The sequence below is a fragment of the Geotrypetes seraphini genome, chromosome 1 (genome assembly GCF_902459505.1).
Source record: "Geotrypetes seraphini chromosome 1, aGeoSer1.1, whole genome shotgun sequence".
NCBI classification, from domain to species: Eukaryota; Metazoa; Chordata; class Amphibia; order Gymnophiona; family Dermophiidae; genus Geotrypetes; species Geotrypetes seraphini.
Window position 1 is genome coordinate 116,250,278 of NC_047084.1, and position 24,256 is coordinate 116,274,533.

The 24,256-nt window shown below is 44.6% G+C and overlaps 1 protein-coding gene across 1 annotated transcript in view; it reads right to left on the reverse strand.

The window, feature by feature from the left end:
• Positions 1–23,475, reverse strand: part of IL11RA (interleukin 11 receptor subunit alpha) — a 205,978-nt gene extending 182,503 nt beyond the window's left edge. Inside the window, exon 1 of the mRNA XM_033936489.1 lies at positions 23,345–23,475. The gene's annotated coding sequence lies outside the window, so the exon portion shown is untranslated. The remainder of the gene's footprint in view (positions 1–23,344) is intronic.
• Positions 23,476–24,256: the final 781 nt, after the last annotated feature.

Here is a 24,256-nt window from a genome sequence, read left to right on the forward strand (position 1 = left end):
GCGCACCATTGCGCGATACAGCGGCATGATGACTTCCTTCGTCCTGGTTGTAATACCTTTTTTGATGATGCCCAGCATTCTGTTTGCTTTCTTTGAGGCTGTCGCACATTGCGCCGATGGTTTCAGTGATGTGTCGACCATCACCCCCAGATCCCTTTCAAGGTTACTCACCCCTAGCAGTGTTCCCCCCATTTTGTCTGGAATAAAGGGGATATTGTCTGTGGAAAAGCCACTGCTCAACGCCAGCGTTTCTTTCTCTTCTGGTTATAAATTATAGTTTAATCTCTTGATCCTTCAGTAGTAAGTTGTGGGTTCAAATCTCACACTGCTCCTTGACCCTGGGCAAGTCACTTAGATTGTGAGCCCTCCAGGACAGACAAGGAAAAATTGTAAACCGCTTAGGTAACTTTGATAGGTGGGTCTGGATTTTCCAGATGGAAAATCTGGTAACCCTAGTCATGACGTGCTGAGTTTCAGTGGCATTTTAGTAAAGGATCTGTTGATGCTGATTTTTTTCCTAAAATACCTGCAGGAACTTCTGCCAGTCTGGGGACTCTCTGCTGTGTGGCAAACCGAGGTCACAATTTTGGGGAGGTAAAGCGGGGTCGGCAGGTTTAACTCTCTGGGAAATTCGTTCAGGGGTCCATATTTCAGCCCAGTAAAAGGGGCACCAGATTCGGCTCCACGCTTTCCCTCCCCTTCCTCCCCCCATAAATTAGTCGAGCTCTGATAGTGTTCGGAACCAAAGGTTTACTGAATCTCTTTAAGTTCTGCTGACAAAAAGATCAAACACTTGCAGTCACTTAAGTTGCTCTTGGACTCTGCCTTTACAGGTGGACAATCCTTTGTCTCATACTCCTTCCCCATAAAACATCATAGAGCCAGGGTCTGAACTCAGAATAGCCTTACTGGGTCAGACCAATGGTCCATCAAGCCCAGTAGCCCGTTCTCATGATCTGTAGTACCTGGCCAAAACCCAAGGAGCATATTCCAATGCTGCTGATCCAGGGTAAGCAGTGGCTTTCCTTATGACTTTCTCAATAACAGACTATGGACTTTTCCTCCAGGAACTTGTCCAAACCTTTCTTAAAATCAGCTACTCTTTTCGCTCTGACCACAACCTCTGGCAATGCGTTCCAGAGCTTAACTATTCTCTGAATGAAAAAATAATTCCTCCTATTGGTTTTTAAAGTATTTCCCTGTAACTTCATCGAGTGTCCGCTATTCTTTGTCATTTTTGACGGAGTGAAAAATCAATCCACTTCTACCTGTTCTACTCCACTCAGGATTTTGTAGACTTCGATCCTATCTCCCCTCAGCCGTCTCTTTTCCAAGCTGAAGAGCCCTAACCGTTTTAATCTTTCCTTATACGAGAGGAGTTCCATCCCCTTTACCATCTTGGTCGCTTTTCTTTGAACCTTTTCTAGTGCCGCTATATCTTTCTTGAGATAAGGAGACCAGAACTGAACGCAATACTCCAGGTGAGGTTGCGCCATTTTTTTCACTAGTGCTTTTTAAAATTATGCCATTTTCAAAACTGACACACCCTAATACCCATTCCTGCCTTTCCCCCACTCCCACCAGTCACAAAATGGACAGACCACAAATAGGCTGTAGCTTTATTGACAGAAATTATGGGGATACCCTCGACGAGATACATAAGAGCCACTATGCCAAGTCCTTAACCTCCAGGACAGTTGCCATATTCCTAGCTGAACAGTCTCCCTCGTGAGGTCCCTCAGTCAATGGCAGCAAACCCTCTAGTACCCTGCCATATTACTAGCTAGGTATTACCCCCTTGGAAATCAGTTGTATAGGGCACTTCTTCCTCTCACCACTTGGCTCGGGTGATCTGCTGAGAGAAAATACATACAAACCCCCAGAGGCAAGAACTGCGCATAACCCAAGAACTAGGAGGATGGAGGGAACATCTGTACTTTCATCTGAAAAGGAGATGGCTGCCCATCACCTTCTCTTTCCCCTTAAACCATGCACTCCCTCCTCCATCTAAACACCCCCTCTGTGCAATTCTACCACCTCAATCTCAGCTCTTCAACACTTCCCTCCTTGACCCTGTCCAGCTGCCCCACACAAATTAAACAAGAGGAAACATGACCTAATACAATGGTCTCAAACCTGTGGCCCCATCAGGTACTATTTTGAGGCCCTCGGTATGTTTATCATAATCACAAAAGTAAAATAAATCAGTTTCTTGATCATATGTCTCTTTACCTATAAATTATAATATTATTATTAAGACTTAGCCAAAAGGAAAGATTTATAAATTATAAAGAGTTTTACCTCATGCAAAATTGTCATTTCTTTAATAAGGCATTAACTATTTTTTTCTGAGGCCCTCCAAGTACTGACAAATCCCAAATGTGGCCCTGCAAAGGGTTTGAGTCTGAGACCATTGACCTAATACAAACTAATGAATCCGTCCCTGAGCTTTGTTCAGGATGCCCTAGATCAGCTCGTTCACTGAACTCTGTTACGTCCTTCTCTCAGGCTAAGTCCAGCTCAAACTTGACCTGTAACATTAGATAAAGATGGGAATGGCCCATCCAATCTGCCCAGAAAGAGCTGTACTGGTCTTTAGCGTTGTAATTCATGCTCTATGAATGTTATTTAACATTTTTTTTCTGTGAGAGAAAAACGCTTTGTACTTCTGTTCCATCTTCACGTCCTATAGGGGAACTGTGTTTCTCCCAGGCCTTTTTGAATTCTATTCCTGGCTTCCAGTAATTTCTAGGGTTCACTTTAAGGGTGCCTACCTAACATTCAAGATCCTGCATGGAATTCTCACCCCCCCTCCCCCCAATTCCACTATCTTGGAATTCTACGAGACCTGACACTACCAGATCCACCCAAAAACTTAAACTATCTTTCCCCTCGTTAAAAGGCATCATCTATGCGGGAAAATTAGGGAAATCTCTTTTCTTCAAAATCACTGAGCTTTGGAACAACCTTCCTGCCCTGCTGCGGAATCTGGGCTCCTTCCAATTATTCCGAAAGCATCTGAAAACTTGGCTATTCTCAAAAGTGTAAATCTCGCTACCCTCTTTACAATCACTAATTCTCATTATGTTTTTCCTTCCTTATTTTAAAATTCCTGTAAACCGTGCCAAGCTCTATCTTTATGGAGAGGATGCAGTGTATAAACTTAAGGTTTAGTTTAGTTCAACCCCACCAGTTCAATGAACCAGTATTCCAGGCATCACCTCTGTGAAAAAGTATTTCCGGATTTTGCTCTTCAGCTTTATTTCAAGTCCTCTGGCTCTTTGGCCTCTCTGTTTTAGTAAAAGTTTGTGTTGTTCCTTACTGTAGTGCAGGAATTTACATGTCTGTAATCATTGCTTTCCCATTTTCTCATGTTCCCTGGGTGGGTGGCCACTTACTGCATCTGTTCTGCCCCCTTTCATGTGAGCGGTTTCTTGCACAAGTTAAATATTTAGAATGCTTAAAGCATGTAAACAGAGTGTGTTCTATGGACTCAAAATCCTAGAGTGCTTGGCTGCAGACTGGGGGCTATAGCTAATGTGACCATACATCCCGTTTTGAACGGGACCGTCCCGTTTTTAGATCGCCTGTCCCGTTGTCCCCATGCACAGCTTCGGGACGCCGAAATGTCCCATTTTTGGAAAGAGCGTCCCGAAGCTGTGCGTGGGGACAACGGGACAGGCGAACTAAAGGCAACGCTTCTCCCTGCTTCGCCGACGCAGCAACAGATCCGGTATGTGCAGCAGCGACTGCACAAGCCTTCCCCCCTGACGTCAATTCTGACATCGGAGAGGAAGTTCTGGGCCAGCCAATCGCTGCCTGGCTGGTCTGGAACTTCCTCTACGTCAGGGGGCGGGGATAAGGCTCGTGCAGTCGCTGTTGCACACACCTGGCCTGTTGCTGTGGCAGCGGTGGCTTGGAGAAATTGGCGGCAGCGACTTGGGGGGGCAGCCAGGGAGACGGAAAGAAAGAAAAGGGGGGCAGGGAGATAGAAAGGATCCACTGGGGGCCTGGTCTCTAGAGCTGCGTGACAAGAGTGATTACAGCAATAATAGTTTTCTGTTCAGCTTCATGCTACAGCTTTATGGAACAGAGGAAAACATGATGGCCAGAAAGATAAGCAGCACTGTAGTGAGCAAGTGTTTGAGGTGGACAGTGGAGGGTGCATGTGAGGAGTGTCAGGAAAGAAAGAAAGGGGGGCAGGGAGAGAGAAAGAAAGACAGAAAGAAAGGGGGCAGGGAGAGAGAAAGAAAGAAAGGGGGCAGGGAGAAAAAGAAAGAGAGGAAGAAAGTAAGGGGGCAGGGAGAGAGAAAGAAAGACAGAAAGAGAAAGAAATGAAAGATAGGATACACAGTCAGAAGGAAATGCAACAGAGACTCATGAAATCTCCAGACAACAAAGGTAGGAAAAATTATTTTATTTTCAATTTAGTGATCAAAATGTGTCAGTTTGGACAATTTATATCTGCTGTCTATATTCTGCACTATATTAACGGAATCTGGGGGGGGGGGGGGGGGGGTTCCTGTCCTGTTTTGAGGAAAAAAATAAATGGTCACATTAGGTATAGCCTGCCCTTCTTCAGCTTCGGTCTGTTTATCATAATCACAAAAGTAAAATAAAACAGTCTCTTGATCATATGTCTCTTTAGCTATAAATGACAATATTATTATTAAGACTTAGCCAAAAGGAAAGAGTTTTACCTCATGCAAAATTGTCATTTCTTTAATAAGACATTAACTCTTTTTTTCTGAGGCCCTCCGAGTACCTCCAAATCCCAAATGTGGCCTTGCAGAGGGTTTGAGTTGGACACCATTGAATCAAGCCCTGTGAGACACACCTACTACTCCCCTGCCCCGCCCCCACCCTGCCCCCTGCGCTGCTGCCACCACATAATGACTCGGTGTGACACAGTGTGAAACCCAAACTCACTAGGGTTAGGTTCTGCTCTGGGGTCTCCTCTGCTTGTACTCCCCCAGTTTCTATCCATCACGGGAACTTTCCAGCTCAGCTTTGAAGCTCGCTGATAACTGACTCTATTCTCCAATTCCTGTATTGCAGCCTGTTCCTAATCCACAAGAGGGTATTTCCTCCTGCCCGATGACTTTTAATGCCCTGAGGAGTTCCTGATGAGTTCTAGCCTTCTCTTCTGCATCCCACAACAACCGTTCAATGTACTTGAACATCAGGTTGGAGCCCACAGAAAATCCTTGGACTCCACTTCCAGGATTTCAGTTTGGGATTTTGATCAGAGATTTAAGTGACCTCAAGAGGAGTTACAGCAGAGCAGGAGCACAAATTACTTCTGTGCCCAAACGGACAATTGAACCAGAAAGGGAAAGTTTTTGGGGTTTTTTAATGTGCGTTTTACTTATGTTTTTAAAATTTCATGTTTTCATAAGTTTTAAATGTCCTATTTGTTTTAAATACATGCACATAAGAAACTAAGAATAGCCTTACTGGGTCAGACTAATGGTCCATCAAGCCCGGTAGCCCGTTCTCACAGTGGTCAATCCAGGGCACTAATACCTGGCCAAAACCCAAAGAGTAGCAACATTCCATTCAGAATCCTAAAGAACAGAAAGATTCCGGAATCCCAAAGAGTAACAAAAGATTCCGGAACCACAAACTGTAGCAACATTCCATTCAGAATCCTAAAGAATAGCAAGATTCCGGAATCCCAAAGAGTAACAAAAGATTCCGGAACCACAAACAGTAGCAACATTCCTTGCTACCGATCCAGGGCAAGCAGCGGCTTCTCCCGTGTCTTTCTCAATAACAAAACTATGGACTTTTTCTCCAGGAACTTTACCAAACCTTTCTTAAAACCAGCTATGCTATCTGCTCTTACCACATCCTCTGGCAACGCGTTCCAGAGCTTAATTATTCTCTGAGTGAAAAAAAAATTCCTCCCATTGGTTTTAAAAGTATTTCCCTGTAACTTCATCGAGTGTCCCCTAGTAAAAAATCGATCCACTTGTACCCGTTCTACTCCACTCAGGATTTTGTAGACTTCCATCCTATCTCCCTGCAGCCGTCTCTTTTCCAAGCTGAAGAGCTCTAACCGTTTTAGTCTTTCCTCATACGAGAGGAGTTCCATCCCCTTTACCATCTTGGTCGCTCTTCTTGGAACCTTTTCTAGCGTCACTATATCTTTCTTGAGATAAGGAGACCAGAATTGAACGCAATACTCCAGGTGAGGTCAGGCCATGGAGTGATACAAAGGTGTTATAATATTCTTAGTGCTGTTAACCATCTCTTTTTAAATAATTCCCAGCATCCTTGTGTGCTGCTTGTTATGTCTGTCACAAGGCCACACACGCCAGCAGTCTGTCTTATGAAAGCTCTGGAGGACCTTTCTGTAAATTACTTTAATTTGCCTGGCATTAAGGACAGAGCAGCAAAGCTGTTCCAAAAGCAATACGCGGTTGGGAGATTTGCCAAGGTCGAGGGCATTGTGAGTTGAAGGGACAGGATTTGGACTCTCTCTGCCAGTGGGAGATATGGAATTTGAACCCTGGCTTTGCTGTTTATGAGCCTACTGCTCTGATCGCTAGGTTACTTCACCCCATCCCCTTTAATTCTGGGAGTCACACTAGACCGACATTTAACACTAGCAGAACACACGAACCTAGTGGTACAAAAATGCAGTGGCGTACCAAGAGTGGGGGGCGGTCCACCCCGGGTGCAGCCTTAGGAGGGTGCACAACCGGCCAGGTCCGGAAAATTCAGCGAATGGTGTTGGAAGTTGCATCAGAGACGACCTTTACGGCAGCCATATGCAACTACAACGCTTGGCTGCTGTAAGAAGGTAATTTAGACTTACGGCCCCAGGGCAGGGAGGTTTGTCGGACCGGGCCTGTTGTCGGTCGGGTGGGGGGATGCGCCACGAAGGTAAGGGGCAGGGAGGGAGAAAGGGAGGAAAGGTGGAGTGGAGAGGAAAAGATGCTTAAGGGAAATGGGTAAAACAAAGGGGGGAGAAGGACACTGAAAGCACATGGGGAAGATGAGGGAGGGAGAAGGACGCTGAAAGGACATGGGGAAGACAGAGGGGGGGAGAAGGATGCAGAAAGCACATGGGGAAGACAAAGGGGGGAGAAGGACGCTAACAGGACATGGGGGAAATGGGGGAGGGGAGAAGGACGCTGAAAGAAAATGGGGAAGAGAGAGTGGGGAGAAGACACTGAAGGAAAATGGGGAAGAGAGAGTAGGGAGAAGACGCTGAAGGGAAATGGGGAAGTGAGAGTGGGGAGAAGACGCTGAAGGGAAATGGGGAAGAGAGAGTTGGGAGAAGACGCTGGCAGGGAAGAAGACAGAGATGCCAGACTATGGGGGAAGCGGAGGGAAGAAGATGGGTGCCAGACCAATTTGGAAGGGGGGAGAAAGGGAGAGGCACAGTAACAGAGCAAATGGAAGACGCAGAGAGAAGAGAGACAGTGGATGAAAGGAATTGAATGAGAACATGAGGAAAGCAGAAACCAGGCAACAAAGGTAGAAAAAAAATTCTATTTCTTTTTTTTTTTTTTTTCTTCAGGATAAAGTAGTATATTAGTTGTGTTGATAAAAATTTATAAACAAAGCCCTGCCAGCTGAACATCTCTTTCTCCAGTTCAGCAGCCAGAACTTTGATTTATAAGGAAAGAATAAGCAACGTCAGAGGGAAGGCTTCCAGATGAGGCACGGGACGTGCAAGGTGCAATTAGTACTATTATTGGGGAGGGGTCTGGGATGGACATTGGGTAGAAATGGGCGGGGTCTGGCCCACGACTTAGCCCAGTGTTCTTCAAAGGCCGGTCCACGGACTGATGCCGGTCCACAGAATAATTCTTTTATTTCTGCCGGTCCATAGGTGTAAAAAGGTTGAAAAACACTGGCATAGACCATCAAGAGAAACTAGAAACTTCTACTTATTTGCTTATCCCAAAATTAATGGGTGCAGATATAAGACCTTCTTAGATAGGACCCTGGCATTTCAAGCTGGTAAGCAGCAATCTTGGTTAGGTAAATGTATTCAGCAAGCTATGTTATCTTATTGTTCTTTTCGGAAATTATTTAATACCACTCTGTTCGATAAGTTTATTACTTAATGAGAGTTTTATTATTGAAATTCTATTTTACAGAAATTTGTATTTCGCTGATTGTCCAGCTCTTTTTAGTGTAAACTCCCTAGAACTTTTGGTTATGGAGATATAAAAAAATAAAGTGATTATTATTATTAACTCACAGCCCTGATTTCTGGCTACCATCCCCAACCCATGTCTCCTTTTGCTTGCTTTTGTATCCAACATGGAAATCCAGTGTCCCATTGCCAGGCTCGAGTCCTTGCAGGTGAGAAGACTCACACCCCGGGCACATTATAGAGAAGGGGGGGGGATACTTTAAACAATCCTTAGCCAGCTCACACATCTGGTCTGGTAATGCAAGCCACACTAAACTGAAAGCCAGTACTAACATTTTAAAAAAGTGCACATAGCAAGCACCATATGTCAAAAACAGAAGCACGTGAGGGAGAGTCTAGTGTGGTCTTATTCCTAGAGCTTATCAAGCTAACGAAGCATTTTTGTACTTGAGCCAGATTGATGAATTATTCTCCTCTGCCGAAATCCGACACAGCAGTGGTGTAGCCAGACAGTCAATTTTAGGCTGTGAGCTCTTCAGAGCAGGGACTGTTTTCTTCTTCTTTGTCACTCTGTGTGCGTCTGGTAGCGCTATAGAAATAATTAACAGTAGTGGTAGTAGCAGTAATTTTGGGTGGGAATCTCTTTCCCTCCCTTCCCACCCCTCCAGCCCGTGAAACATTTCTATTTCTTTTTGATCGCTGGCAGCGGTCCCTCCCTACCCGCTGCCGGTGGCTGTCCAGGAAGCCTTTCCTCCGACGCAAACGCGTCAGAAGGAAGGCTTCTGGCTTGGCCACCGGCAGCAGGTAGGAACTGCTGACGGTGGCCTGTATGTGTTGAGCCCACCCTGGGCGGTCCAGGCCCGCCCCTGCTACACAGTATCGATTCCCTCCACCAGAAGAGTGTCTGATTCTCTGGAAACAGCACTTCTGGTGATCAAAGCCGCTCTGGGGTGGTTTTTAGTACCCAGAGATGCCAAGTTACCCAGTTCCAAGCCGGAAACTTTTTGTCCAGTCTTGGTTCAAAACTTACATCACATAGTATTATGGGATCTGAAGTGTTTGTTCCTGCCCATTGAAATAACTGCTACAAGTCCTATAATGCAACAGAATGGGGTGATTAGAAATCCAGGACTGTCCTAAAATCTCCAGCCAGGAACTGGGTAACTTGGTATCTCTGGAAACCAGCACTGGACATCGAGATCCACTCACTTTGATTTCTTGGTGCTCTGCCAAGTTATCTAGTACCAGGCTGGAGATTTTGGGACAGGCCAGGGTTTCTGACCACCCCATTCTGGTGTATTATGGGACATGCATAAGGTGACCATACATCCCGTTTTCGGACCGACCGTCCCGTTGTCCCGACCCACCACTTCGGGACACCGAAATATCCCGTTTTCAGGGACAGTGTCCCGAAGCTGTGCGCGGGGAGACCAGGATGGGCGATCACTTTCCCTCCCTGTTGCGCCGATTCTAATCCTGGGCCACCGCTGCTGCTTCTTGCCTTCTTCCCGACATCAATTTTGACGTCTGAGAGGACGTTCCGGCTGGCCCGAACTTCCTCTCCGACGTGAAAATTGATGTTGGGAAGAAGGGAAGAAGCAGACCCAGGGTTTGAATCGGCACGGCAGAGAGGCAGACTGGCAAGTAGCGGCCGGGCGGGCGGTTTGAATCCGGGGGGGTGGGTTTGAATCGCGGGGGGGGGGGGAGGTTGAATCCGCGGGGGTGGGGGGGGTGAATCAGGCACTAGAGGGAGGGAAGGAGGTAGGCAGGCAGGCTGGCTTCGGAGGAGGGACAAAGGCAAGGGAAGACATAGGAAGTAGGTACTGGGAGCACTATGGACATGGGAAGGAGGCATTGGGGGCACTAGGGACATAGGACAGAGGCATTGGGGGCACTAGGGACACAGGACAGGCACTGGGGGCACTATGGACATGGGAAGGAGGCATTGGGGGCACTAGGGGCACAGAACAGAGACACTGGGGGCACTAAGGACACAGGACTGAGGCACTGGGGGCACTAGGGACACAGGACAGGCACTGGGGGCACTATGGACATGGGAAGGAGGCATTGGGGGCATTAGGGACACAGAACAGAGACACTGGGGGCACTAGGGACATGGGACAGAGGCACTGGGGGCACTATGGACATGGGAAGGAGGCACTGGGGGCACTAAGGACTTAGAAAGGAAGGAGGGAGGGAATAGAAAGGGACAATTGTTGGGCCTGAGTGCAGAAAGAAAGAAATGAAAGAAAGGATGCACAGTCAGAAGGAAACGCAATCAGAGACTCATGAAATCACCAGACAGCAAAGGTAGGAAAAATGATTTTATTTTCAATTTAGTGATCAAAACCTGTCAGTTTTGAGAATTTATATCTGCTGTCTATATTTTGCACTATATTTGTCTATTTTTCTATAATTACTGAGGTGATATTGCATATTTTAAAGTCATCTGCCTTGACATCTTTGAAACCCCCCAATATAAATGATATAATTAACATTTTCTCTGCGTATAGTGTGCTTTGTAGTTTTTTTATTTTAAGGTTACCATTATGAATTAATATGAAGATATTATGTGTACATGAAAAATGAATGGAAGAAATTGGTATTGGGGGCGGGGCTAGAGTGGGATTGGGGGCAGGACTGACAATTAATAGATGTCCCCTTTTGATGAAAAAAATAAATGGTCACCTTAGACATGCAGCACTGATTTAAATGGACAGGATCAGGTGAATATGTATGAGATGGATTTGCAGGCACTACCTCCTTCAGATACAAATCTATCTCATGCATATTTATTGTGGATATCCTGAAAACCTGACCTGGCTCCGGCTCTCGAGGACTGGAATTGCCTACCCCTGTGTTAGGGTGAGCAGGCTACCCATTCCAGATAGGAGACTTTTTTGGCCAGTCCTGGTTTTAAAATTAAATCCCAAAGGAGGGTTACCAGATTTTAGTGAAATAAAAGGATGGAGTCAGTCCAGAGGAAGGCTACTAAAATGGTGTCAGTTCTTTCTGATAAGGCATATGGGGACAAACTGAAGATCTCAATCTGTATACTTTGGAGGAAAGGCGGGAGAGGGGAGATATGATAGAGATGTGTAAATACCTATGTAAGTCGAGTTTCTTTCATTTGAAAGGAAGCTCCGGAATGAGAGGGCATAGGATGAAGTTAAGAGGTGATAGGCTCCGGAGTAATCTGAGGAAATACTTTTCTACGGAAAGGGTGGTAGATGCGTGGAACAGTCGTCCAGAAGAGGTGGCGGAGACAGAGACTGTGCCTGAATTCAAGAGGACCTGGGACAGGCATGTGAGATCTCTCGGAGAGAGAAAAAAATAATGGTTACTGCGGATGGGCAGCTCTATGACCTCACAATGCAGGTGCACAGAGCCTTAGCCTATAGGAAGAGGAGATGCAAATGTTAAGAGTTTTAGCCAATAGGTAGAGAAGGAGATAATGGTTACTGCGGATGGGCAGCTCTATGACCTCACAATGCAGGTGCACAGAGCCGTAGCCTATAGGAAGAGGAGATGCAAATGTTGAGAGCCTTAGCCAATAGGGAGAGAAGGAGACAGTGGATACTGCAGATGGGAGATTGGATCGGCCCATTTGGCCTTTATCTGCCATCATGTTTCTATCATAAAGCAAATGAGACAGACTTAAAGATCTTAATCTGTATACTTTGGAGGAAAGGCGGGAGAGGGGAGATATGAGTGTCATTTAAATACCTACGTGGCGTAAAGGCGCATGAGTCGAGTCTCTTTCATTGCAAAGGAAGCTCTGCAATGAGAGGGCATAGGATAAAGCTAAGAGGTGATAAGCTCCGGAGTGGAACAGTCTCTCGGAAGAGGTGGTGGAGACAGAGACTGTGTCTGAATTCAAGAGGGCCTGGGACAGGCACGTGGGATCACTCGGAGAGAGAAAGAGATAATGGTTACTGTGGGTGGGCAGACTGAATGGGCCATTTGGCCTTTATCTGCCGTCATGTTTCTATGTTTCAGTGTACTATTTCTAGACCATGATTCTATCCATTGACATCAGTGCTGCAGGTCCCATAATGCACCAGGATAGGGTTACCATATTTTTCTCAGTGAAATGCTGGATGTATGACCCCCCCACCCTGTTTCACCCCCACCCGTGCCCTGACCCACCTTCAGCCTGCCCAATTCCTCCCCAAGCCCCTCCCCATTCCGCCTTTGGCCCTGCCCCATGCCTTGCCCCCAAAAGCCTCATCTCATTATTCCTGACCTCTGGGCCGTGTCTAGGGGCCTCCAAGCATGCGTAGACGCATGTGACATCATCCACGCATGCTCAGAGGCCCTCCACGCAGAGGCCAGAGCTTTCCAAAACCTGGACAACTACTGGTTTTGGAAAGTCTGTCCGGGAACCCAGACAGTTCTCTAAAAAGAGGACATATCCAGGTTTTCCCAGAAACCCTACATCAGGATGAGTCTGGCAGAAATCCAGGACTAGTCCAAAAGTCTCTCTTTTGGAATGGGTAACCTGGTCAGGATGCGCGGAGTGAGAGCTTCTCAGAGTCATCAGTGTGTGTGAAGATCGTTGCCAAAATTTCCTACTGTTTACTCGCATGTTCTCAGTTTCCACTATCCATTATCTAATCGTAATCCTGTATCTTTTAAACTCTTCCTATATCTTGCACATGGGAATGCCCGATATCTTAATTGTCATTGCAATTATCCTGTAAAAATCTTACTCTCATTGTAAGTATCATATTCTCATTATAAATATCTTTTAATAATTCCTACTCACATTGGAAATATCTTGTAAAAATCACCCTGTATCTGATTCACATTGTAAATACCTCCCTGTAAACAGCTCTGATCTCTTGAATCTTATGAATATGCCTTCGTTCTGTAACTTGACCCAAAACTTACTCACATTGTATCACCCTGTGTATCTGAGATATCTTATTCCAATGATTATGTATCCAAGTCTTCTGACTCCAAAGCCTGTATCCTATTTCCAGCTCCAAACATATGTATCTTGTTGCAAACATATGCCGTCCTTTTGTAAATACTGCTTGCTCTCAGCAGTGCTCTCATTGTAAACCGCTTTGAACTTAGGGTATAGCGGTATATAAGAAATAAAATTATTATTATTATAATTATTATCTGGAATAAATCTTCGAAGTCTGATCAACAGTTATCTGTATTCTCCAAAACTATTCCACCAGACCTCGGAAAGGAGCCTTTTTTTTTTTTTTTCTCTCTCTTTCTTTTCTTCTAATTATGTAACTTTACCCCTCCCTTCCCCTCTTACCATCACTCTCAAGTTCGTCCAGTTCATGTCCTTAATGTACACTTTTATTAACTCCTTTTATAAATATAATCTTTTATCTCTATTTTTAACATTTTACTGTAAACCGACTAGATACCAGTTGATGGTCGGTATATTCAAAATTAATAAACTTGAAACTTCACACACGAGGGCCAATACCCATAAGGCTAATGACACTGTCTCTTCTCGAAGGCCGTGCCAACCCCCCCCCCAAAAAAAGGGTGAAAGTGCACAGTGCCAGCTGATGATAACTCCGACTAGTTTTAACGCCTTTCCCTTGAGACTATCAACGGAATACGGTACTTTTCATGCCTCGTATCTATTTTGTCATCTTTGCTCATAACCAACCTGAAGAAGAAGGTTCTTCTGCTTTCACAGTCTTGACCAAATAGGCCTAAAATTAGTCCAATATAAAAAGTATCACATCTTTATTTTCTTATGCATTTAATAATCTGTGATCATTATTCCTTTGTGGATGCACTTCACACTTGTTAATGATATTGTTATAATGTGCTCCTTGTTGGAGCACTCACATTATTGGCTTTGTATTTTTTCTCTACTTATAAAATCAATAAAATATTTTGAACTAAAAAAAAAAAAAAAAAAGTATCATCTGATTTTCCTTTCATTCGTTTTTAGTATTTCTGGGTTTTTTTTAACCAGCCCACTCAGACTTTCCCAGATCCCAGTTGCCCCCCTCCCTACGGAATGGGGTAACTCATCCTGCTTGCTTTGACTGCCTTCGTAATGTAGACCTTAAATCTCTCTGCCATTGGACAAAGTCACAGATCTTTCCTATTTAAGTAAAGAGAAAAATAATACTGAGGGATGGAGAATTTACAGAACGCCGCCTACTGGTTTTCCTCTGGGTGATTTATGTCCCCGTGCTGGACATTGCCAGCCTTGCTCAGCGATGCGACTAGGTTTCTGGGGACACAGCACGTCCTACGCCGCCCACTGCTTGCTAACGCTGGCAAGAAACCACTTCAGAACAAGAGCAGAATTTTCACAGGGAGAAGACAAAAATCCAAGCTTTACCCCAGCTTTGAAGCAGTATAACTCACTTTATTAAAGTCAGATGGCGCACACACACGCACGTCAGTGATCTTGTAAACAAGTTGGGGGGTTTTTTTCTCCAGCGTTTAGGAGCAGAACTCATGGAGCCAAAAGTTTGTTTGTGACTGTAAAGTTGTAGCCTAGGAGGGAGAGCATGGCACTGCCAGGCAAAGCCCACCTTGCAAATTCTTTCTAACTCAAAAGATGCCAACTGTGTGTCAGATCAGCACAGTGGTGCAGCCGTGGACTGTGGCTGACCGACTACACACACATCTGCCCCTCTCTCCTGCAAAAGGAGCCGGACCACAAGGGGAAAAAATGCTTACCAGGATTTGTAATTGTCCATACTGTGCCATAGAATTTTATCACATATAATTGGAAAGACTGGTGGAGATTAAATTATAACTTTTGGTGGAATTCTTTATGCCATATCTATAAAATGGAAAGATTTACTGCGTTACAAAAGGAATATTTTAAGAAATTTCAGGATGTGTGGAAACCATTAACAAAATATTGTCAGGATTAAGTAAAATTATTTCCCTTATGTTTATTAGTTTATGAAGTAGGGAGGGGGGTATTTTATTATTACATATATCATACAATAATGGAGTATATGGTTGGGGGGATGGGCGAGGGATAGGGATAAGAATATATGTAATATACCAATGATTGTTTATAAGTGATGTATTTATTGTTACTGTGAATGAAAATATTAACACTTAATGTAATTTGTGAAAATGAATAAAGAATTATAAAAAAAAAAAAGAATTTTATCGTAGCATTATCAATATTTTGCAATGTTTTTCCTTTTATTTTAGGGACTTTGGGTCAGATTCTATATATTTGGCGCTGGAAAAATTGGCATGGAACAGAAATGTGCTCAGCACTCTTCTATAAACTGTACTTAAAATCAGGAGCGGTTTAGGGACTATGAATAGTGGCCGACCCCGTGACTTCAACAGATGTGACCATTTTCACCAGTGTATATGCACGCGCCTGAATTCTGTGTGGATCAGGCATATTCCAAGTTTAATAAAAATTTGATTTTGATCGCAAAATCTTTAATTCAATGCGATTTACAAGGGGTAATAAAATTGAGGTAAAAAAAAAAAAAAGAGAAAAAAACACATTACTCAAACGAGACAATTAACACAGACAAACACAGACGGAAAAAATGAAAAAAGGATTAAATACAACTTGTAAAATGTAATGTAATGTAATGTAATGTAATTTATTTCTTATATACCGCTACATCCATTAGGTTCTAAGCGGTTTACAAAAAATATACATTAAGATTAGAAATAAGAAATCAAATAAAATAAAATAAATAAAATAAAACAAATCAAAAAGGGCAAGGTGAGTATCCTGAGGATATAAAATAAGCATAACACAGTTAAAAGCTTTTCAGGAGACTTTTAAACTTACCGAGTAATTTTTCTTCCCTTATATTAATTGGGAGCGAATTCCAGATTTGGGGGGCCGTGACGGAAAAGATCGTGTCTCTCCTAGAATAGATGACTAGGAGGAGCGATTTCTCTTCCGATCTTAAAGAGTCTTAAAGAGATAGGAGTCTAAGGGATTAAGAGTCTTTCTAAAAATGCAAGAGCTTTGTTCGTTAAAATTTTGTGTGAGAGTAATGCTACTTTATATGTGATTCTATGGTTATTCTACAACAATGTGTAACATAGTAGGTAAAAAATTTGCCAGACAGTATGACACAGGACCTACTTCTGTTGGAGCACTGGTCATCGACTTGGCAGCTAAGCTTCAATGCTAAAAAATGTAAAGTCATGCACTTGGGTAGCAGAAATCCGTGCAGAACCTACACACTATACGGTGAGACCTTAGCTAGGACTAAGGCAGGACGTGATTTAGGAGTGATCATTAGCGATGACATGAAAACTGCCTATCAAGTGGAAAAGGCTTCGTCCAAGGCAAGACAACTGATGGGTTGCATCCGTAGAGGTTTTGTCAGTAGGAAGCCTGAAGTCATAATGCCATTGTACAGATCCATGGTGAGACCTCATCTGGAATATTCTGTACAATTCTGGAGACCACATTACCAGAAAGATGTGCTGAGAATTGAGTCGGTTCAACGAATGGCCACCAGGATGGTCTCGGGGCTCAAGGCTAAATAAATTGCAGCTGTACTCACTTGAGGAACGAAGAGAGAGAGGAGACATGATTGAGGCGTTTAAATATATCACGGGCCCTATCGAGGTGAAAGATGATATCTTCTTTCTTAAAGGACCCTCGACCATAAGAGGGCATCCGCTGAAAATCAAGGGAGGGAAATTTCATGGCGACTCCAGAAAATATTTCTTCACTGAAAGGGTGGTTGATCGTTGGAATAAACTTCCACTGTAGGTGATTGAGGCCAGCAGCGTGCCAGATTTTAAGAGTAAATGGGATTTACATGTGGGATCTCTAAGGGGGTAAAGTCAGAGGGGTGGGTCAATGGAGTGGGCTTTGGCCCTTTTCTGCCGTCATTTTCTATGTTTCTATGTTTAATTTATAGGAACACCCATGGCCCGCCCCTTCTGAGATCTGCACTGTAGAATGCAGAGTATACGTACCACTTTAAAGAATACACTTAGAAATTTGTACGTGTAAATTCTAATTAGTGGCAAATGGTGCTACTTGCTCGTTAGTGGTCAATTATCAGCACCGATTGGCTCATTAAACAATTAACTTATGTGTGCAATGATTTGGGATAATTTCATGGTGGATTATAGAGTGCATTCAAAAATATATGTGCGCAAACACCCAAATTCTGTACGTAGCTCCATCAGTTGTGCATCGGTTGTTTAACAAAACCAATTGGCGCAGATAATTGGCAATTAACACTTCATAATTGGGACTAATTAGAAGTTACACGCATTCTATAAAGTGCTGCATGTCCATTCTAGTGCAGAAAACTGAAAAGGGGGTGTGGCCAGGGGAGGAGCATGGGCACTTTGTGGGCATTTCTAAAAGCTATGCGCACTGATGTAGAATGCGCCTGATCCGCGCACAACGTAGGTACAGGCATTTAGGCCTGGGTTTTCCTTGTCCAAAATGGGTGCACCTTTAAGTTATGACATGCACTAATGCTAAGTGCGTTTCTATAAGGTGTGCGTACCTTTTATAGAATTGCGCTAAGTGCTGTTCTAATCAACACTGATTTTTTGGGGGGGTGTTATATATAGAATCAGGCCCAAAAATGACTTATAAAATTAGGTCAGACATAAAAATGTGCACATTGGTGCAGACAGTCATACTTTCACTGTAGGTGTTTTCAGGGGTGCAGTGAGGGTCGAGTCACAACGTACACATGTTGGCCCTGATTCTAATTTAATTGTTTTAATTGGTTCAATTGGCCTAGTAATTGACTGTGCCAATTTTTGAAAAACAAAGTGCTGTTAAAAAAATGGAAGCACTTGTACGTGTCTCCAAGAATGGTGCCATTGTCCCGAGTAAGGCGGTGCCTTACGGTGCCTAAAGCCACTGCAGACATGGTTAACGCTGGAAGTGACGCTAGGCGCCTCACTAGACACGATTCTTGTCAAAGGTACACTTCTTCCTCCGTATTCGCGGGTTTTGATTATTCATGGTTTTTATCTTGCTGGCTCCTCCCCCCAAATTACGTCAGCTTGCATAGAGACATCGCTGATTTCAAGCGTTTACAGAGAAAGTCGCTGATTCCCGGCACTTTGTTCACCTGTGTTTTGCTTCTCCTTCAGAAACAGGCCAGGATCGGGAGCGACGTTGACGACATGGGTCAATGACTGGTTAAGCGGTAGAATCCAGAGGGTAGTGGTTAACGGTACCCCCTCCAATACATCGGAGGTGACCAGTGGAGTGCCACAGGGATCGGTCTTGGGACCGATCCTTTTCAACATATACATAAGAGACCTGACTCAAGGGCTTCAAGGTAAAATAACACTATTCGCCGACGACGCCAAACTATGCAACATAGTAGATAACAACACCTTGCTCGACAGTATGGAACAGGACCTGCTCTTATTGGAACATTGGTCCTCGACTTGGCAGCTAGGCTTCAATGCCAAAAAATGTAAGGTCATGCACCTTGGCAGTAGAAACCCGTGCAGAACTTACACTCTGAATGGTGAGACCTTAGCTAGGACTAGGGCAGAACGTGATTTGGGAGTAATCATTAGTGAAGACATGAAAACTGCCAAGCAGGTGGAGAAAGCTGCATCCAAGGCTAGACAAATGGTGGGATGCATCCGTAGAGGTTTCGTCGGCCGGAGGCCCGAAATCATAATGCCCCTGTACAGATCCATGGTGAGACCTCATCTTGAATATTGTGTTCAATTCTGGAGACCACGTTATCAAAAAGATGTGCGGAGAATCGAGTCGGTTCAGCGAATGACCACCAGGATGGTCTCGGGACTCAAGAACCTCCCATATGAGGAAAGACTGAATAAACTGCAACTATACTCACTCGAGGAACGTAGAGAGAGGGGGGACATGATTGAGACTTTTAAATGTATCACGGGCCGCATCGAGGTGGAAGACGATATCTTCTTTCTTAAAGGACCTTCGACCACAAATTCAAGGCGGGCAATTTCATGGCGACGCCAGGAAGTATTTCTTCACCGAAAGGGTGGTCGATCATTGGAATGGACTTCCAGTGCAGGTGATTAACGCCAGCAGCGTGCTCGATTTCAAAAATAAATGGGATATGCATGTGCGATCTCTAGCGGGATAAAGTCTGAGGGTGTGTCACTAGGTGGACAGACTTGATGGGTTATAGCCCTTTTCTGCTGTCATATTCTATGTTTCTATGGTCTCCCACTGTTATTTGCGTTTTCACCATAGTCACGATGTTTTTTAATAGAAAATAGCAAATAACATATAAAAAAGTTATTTGCGGTTTTTCAGTATTTGGGGTTCTGTTAAACCCCTATCACAGCGAATACGGAGGGAGAAGTGTAGGCCTTTAAATTCCTGTCCTACATTTGCGGCGCCTACCTTTCACATAGCCACGATTTTCCAAACGGCACCGTTGTGTGACTGACACACGATTGGCGCTGCTTTTGTAAGCGGTCGCCTATTATGGCGCCATGTGGAGAATCTGGCCCATTGAGTTTTAAAATATGCTAATCTTCATATACTTGCATTAATCTACTTGCTAACATTTACACATACTCTTGAACCGGCATAATACGCCTTCACCACGGGCGCCAATGCTGCCGGATTCGCGCTAATTATTTTATAAAGATGAAAGGGCATCTGTATCGCTTTATAAAATAATGCCAAAATAGCGTCTTCCTGCCCAATTAACCTGGGAGCCCGGTTATAAATTACCGTCTTTCCCCCAATTCTCTAAACTTGTGCACACAAGTTATAGGATAGCAACGAATTGTTGGCTATAATTGGTGTTATTCATTGCTAATCGACCTAAGTCCGTATTTATTTATTTAAAAATTTATATACTATATATTATCTATATTATTTTAAAAATGTATATACCATATATTATCTATATCAGTATTCTTCAACCTTTTTACACCTATGGATCGGCAGAAATAAAAGAATTATTTTGTGGACCGCATCGGTCTGCGGACCAGCGGTTGAAGAACACTCAGACCCCGCCCATCTCTGCCCCAGACCCCGCCCCCATAGCACTAATTGTAACACTATTTTTTCCATTCATTTTTCAGATATACACAAACAACTACACAAAACACACGGTATGCTTCTCATTATTCATTCCTACCAGAACATAGATAACCTCTATGCAAATACGGGACCAAAATCTAAAACCCTAAGATGCAAAACTCTGCATGCAGTACAACCCCAGAGAAAAAGAAACAAATGCATTTCTTCCTGAACAGTGCAAACCACAGACAGCAGGTGTAAATTCCCCAAATTGACACAATTCAATCACTAAATTCAAAAATCAAATCATTCCCCCTACCTTTGTTGTCTCCTTAAACTAAACTAAACCTTATGTTTATATACCGCATCATCTCCACGGAAGTGGAGCTTGGCACAGTTTATGAGAACTTAAAATATAAGAAGAGAAAGGAAAAGGTTTACATGAGCTTATATATAGAATGGAAGAGTAAGGGGGAAAATAGAATTATATGTTAGAGAAGAGCCACGTTTTCAGTTGCTTGTGGAATAATTGGAGGGAGCCCAGGTTCCGCAACGGGATAGTAAGGTTCCGCAACGGGATAGTAAGGTTCCACAATGGGATAGTAAGGTTCCGCAATGGGATAGTAAGGTTCCGCAATGGGATAGTAAGGTTCCGCAACGGGATAGTAAGGTTCCGCAACGGGATAGTAAGGTTTCGCAACGGGATAGTAAGGTTCCACAATGGGATAGTAAGGTTCCGCAATGGGATAGTAAGGTTCTGCAACGGGATAGTAAGGTTCCGCAACGGGATAGTAAGGTTCCACAATGGGATAGTAAGGTTCCGCAATGGGATAGTAAGGTTCCGCAACGGGATAGTAAGGTTCCGCAACGGGATAGTAAGGTTCCGCAACGGGATAGTAAGGTTCCGCAACGGGATAGTAAGGTCGTTCCAAAGACCTGTGATTTTGAAGAGAAGTGATTTTCCCAGTTTACCTGCAGAGAGAATACCGTGTAGAGAGGGGAAGGATAGTTTATATTTTTGGACGGGTCTGGCCTGCTCCCGCCTGGCCGTTTTATGCCACCCCCTGGTGTTATCTTCAGGCCGGCTCCCTCTTCCTCACTGACGCAGTGCACAGAGCTGCAGGCAGCGGCTCCTTGCGCGTGCCGCATCTCATCTGCAAGCCTTCCCTCTGACGTTGCGACATCAGACAGAAGGCTTCCAGTTCAGGTGCAGGACGTGCGTAGGAGCCGCTGCCCGTGGCTTTGTGCACTGTGGCAGTGAGCGAGAGGGAGCCGGCCCAAAGATAACGCCGCATCAATCGCACCGTGAACCAACCGTTGAAGAACACTGTTTTGGGCCTGATGGACCGGCAGGAAATTTCTGTGGACCGGCACCGGTCCATGGACCGGTGGTTGTAGAACACTGATCTATATTATTTAAAAATTTATATACCGTATGTTATCTATACCAGGGGTGTCCAATCTGCGGCCCTGTGAAGTATTTTGGGCAGCCCCGGTCGAGGGCGATGCAGTGTTTTCCTCTGCTGCCCCTGGGTGTTTACCATCTTGCCGGCTCCATCCTCAGTCTTGCTGCAGCGTTTGCACGTTTGTACGGCCCAAGAAACATTTATTTTGGCCAAAACGTTGGACACCCCTGATCACAGTCATAAATGTTAGACAAACATTTTAACTAGTTGCAAAAAATGATACCATAAGATTCGATCATTAATCAGATAAAACATTACATTATGTACAATCTCAGCTCCCCAAGGCACTTGGAAACAATTGTGTCTTAAAACCCATTCTGGCAGTACCAAATGGCAAAACAGCTGGCAGGGCATTCCAAAGTCTCGCACCTCCCGCCGGTAACATAGCCACACCCATCCTGGCATGAGAGATAACCGTCCTCCCACCCAGGCGTACTTTCGTGTTGTTTTCTGACCTCAAACTCCTCTTTTCAAAACCTGGTACAAAACCTGATGTATTATGGACAAGACTTTGAAATGCAAAAGCCACAGCAGGGAGGAGGTTGGGTGGTTCAGAGATTTGCCATCTAAGACTACTAACATTTGCACACCTACCTGCCTCCACCAGCGTTTCACTCCAGCCCTCGCCCTTCCATAAGCAGCGGGGCATCTCCAAACATGCCATACCTAAAGTCACAGGGTTTTCCCCACTTCACAGCACATCTGTCCCCTTTATGTTTTTAGATGTGCAGAAAAATAAAATGAAGGCAGGAAACTTGCTCAGCTCAGTGCCCAAAACATATTTCCAGGTCGAGAATAACACAGAGACAAATTTTTCCCCATCCCCACAGAAACTCATTTTCCTGTCCCTGTCCCATTCCTGGAAGCTCCGTCCTCATCCACGCAAGCCTCGAACGCTTTAAAATCCTAAGTAGCAACATTCTAGAGCTTAGATTGTGATGTCATAATGCCTCATTCCACCAATGCCTAAGCTCCATCCTCATCCGCGCAAGCCTCAAAACGCTTTAAAATCCTAAGTAGCAACATTGTAGAGCTCAGATTGTGATGTCATAATGCCTCATTCCACCAATGCCTAAGCTCCATCCTCATCCGCACAAGCCTCACTTTAAAATCGTAAGTAGCAACATTCTAGAGCTCAGACTGTGATGTCATAATGGCCTCATTCCACCAATGCTTAAGCTCCGTCCTCATCCACGCAAGCCTCACTTTAAAATCGTAAGTAGCAACATTTTAGAGCTCAGACTGTGATGTCATAATGCCTCATTCCACCAATGCATAAGCTCCATCCTCATCCGCACAAGCCTCACTTTAAAATCGTAAGTAGCAACATTCTAGAGCTTAGATTGTGATGTCATAATGCCTCATTCCACCAATGCTTAAGCTCCGTCCTCATCTGCACAAGCCTCAAGCACTTTTAAATCATAAGTGTTCGAGGCTTGTGTGGTTAAGGCAGAGCTTACAGGAATGGAGCAGGGACAGAGACAAAACTCATGGGGATGGGAAATTGAGTTCCTGCAGGGACCGGGAAAAATTTGTCCTGACAAACCTTTTCTCCTGCTTTCTACTTGCTCTGGCTCTTTCTAGTCAGGAAACTTGCAAAAAAAACCTAGTGCAATGAACTGGAAAAGTGAACGAAGTAGTCTGACCAAGGGCAATAAGGAGCAGCAGCAATCCACGGGAACTGGACCTGGGGATTCTTTTTCCTTTTACTCTCACTATTACGCTGCCCTTTTCAACTGCACCGGTGATCACTTTTGCAAACAAACAAGAAATTGTTCCTGGGGGTCGGAATGTCTCTCCTACCTTCGGGAGCGTGCTGGCTGTCCTCTTGCATGGAGTCCTTGCTTCTGCTGCTGTGCACTCCTGGCTCCTCTTCCCCTTAACGCAGGGGGAGTGGAGCCCAGGCGGCTGAGGCTCTCAGGCTATTGGAGAGTTGAACATGCCAGTCTGCCAGAGGCACTTACCCTCGATGCGGGGGGAGGTGGGCAGAGGGCACTGCTGGGCTGTACACACCCCTGTGAAGCAGGAGAAGGGCAGGATGGGACTCTGCCCTCTTAAAGCTGAACACTGGGAGCTCTCTCCTTCAAAAACAGCAGTTTGTAATACCCGCCTACTTTGGTGGCATCAGGAGGAGGGCGCCCAAGCTAAAGAGTTTTGTTTAACGAGTTTCTTGTGAGGATGGGGTGGGGGGGGGGGTCAGGTAACAGCTGTCTGCAAAATTACTCAATAGAAACTGGTTCCAGTCTCTCAGGCACCTTAAGTGGAAATGCAAAATACAAAAAGGAAAGAAAAAAGATGAATCCAGAAGGGCTAATACCTCTCTTGGGCATTTTGCTGTTTAAGTTATGAGGCGAGCTCTCCCACTGTTCTGATGCATCTCAAGTGTGAATACACCATGGTCGGTAGATCAAAACACAGCCGTCCGCCTCATTTTCGGCCTGAACAAATGGGAACACATCACTCCTTTCTACCACCAACGACATTGGCTACCTTTCGAATCCAGAGTCCTTTTCAAGTTCGCCTGCTTCTGCTACAAAACAGTATTTGGTCTATCGCCAAGATACCTCTTTCCCCACTTCACTATGAATTGCACCAATAAGAAATCCCGCAGAATTCAGCTGTTTGCCTTCCCCCCCCCCCCCCCCCCAAATTATGTCAGCTCAAAAGATTCCTCGACAAAACCTTCGCCTTCCAGGCGGCTAAGCTGAACCCTTG